Here is a 1,344-nt window from a genome sequence, read left to right on the forward strand (position 1 = left end):
TTCTAACCCTCACACAGCACATGCTTGTCTTTAAAAACATCAAGGTGAAATAAACCACATGTTAATCCAGGTAGAATAAGTGGGCAATTAGAGAACCCACATAATGTAGTTGTATAATAGTAAACCTCTGCTGCATATTTAAAGGAAAATAGACAAGATAATCTTTTTTATAAAAAGTGCAAATTATTCCACTGTTTCTGAATACTCACTGCTAAAAATCCACACTGAAGCATTGCCCAGAATGGTGGCCCGGGAAGCATTCTCAGTCTGGGACACGTTATTCCTCTTCTGTAAAAACTGCACCACTTTCAGACAGACTCTCAGGCAAAGACACAGAAAATTATCTCATTATTAGATTCGTGATCTGTTAGAGGTTTCCTATCGCTGAGGTCATCTGAGCCAGTAGTTTTCAAAATGAGTTGATGGTTTCATATCCTAAAATGTTGCATGTAAATTGTAGTTAAAAATAGTTCACTGTATTTTTCCATTCTAAGACAGATTTTTTTTATGCTTTACTTTTTCTGGAATTAGCATGCATCTTACAATAGATACACTGCATTAAATATGATGAGATCTCTTCTGTTCTTCTAAAAAATTGGCAATACATTTGTGATGAATATTGATTTAATAGCATCTCAGAATTAAAAACATCCAGGTTGCAATCATTAACTCTTCTACAATATTTAGATACAAGAAGGTCATATTTCTTTCTTTTTATAAGTCAAATTACATCTAGCAGAAACTCACATGTGTGAAGATATGGAAGATTCCAATTCATGGCGGTTTCTCGTCATATTCTGTGCCAGACACTGGAGGCGGGTATGGTGGCACTTCATGCTCCTCACCTTCCTGTCTCACTACTTTTCCTGTGACTGCCGACTGCTGGCCCTTTACTCTGAAGGGGGTGAGAGGACCACTGCCCCTGGCACTGGGGAGGGGATGCTCCTTACAGCACAAGAAGTGCCAGGAAGGCAGCCATCACATGCCAGAACCTTGGCCACACCAACCACATCTGGGGAATTGCATGTGGCTAGGGTCTAGCCCATTAGGAATGCTACTGTTCTGGGAATATCTCCCCGGTATCTTCATGTTGTTTTTCCATTGGCTAGTCCAGGTTAACCCCTTAGATGATTCTAGATCTCCCCTGAAAATACCTAGTGAGAGTTATCCAGGCAAATTCCCTTTTCCTCCTTTAAAACCATAAAGGCCATATGCGTGTGTGTGTGTATATGTGTGTGTGTGTGTGTTACAGAGAGGCCTAATCTGCAAAAGCACAGCTTGGCCTTCAGGAAATAGATGGGAAAAGGGAAAAGGGCTGCTTTATTATTTCCTTGTGCCTTCAAA

The sequence above is a fragment of the Colobus angolensis genome, unplaced genomic scaffold, assembly GCF_000951035.1.
Source record: "Colobus angolensis palliatus isolate OR3802 unplaced genomic scaffold, Cang.pa_1.0 Scaffold2, whole genome shotgun sequence".
Taxonomy (NCBI): domain Eukaryota; kingdom Metazoa; phylum Chordata; class Mammalia; order Primates; family Cercopithecidae; genus Colobus; species Colobus angolensis.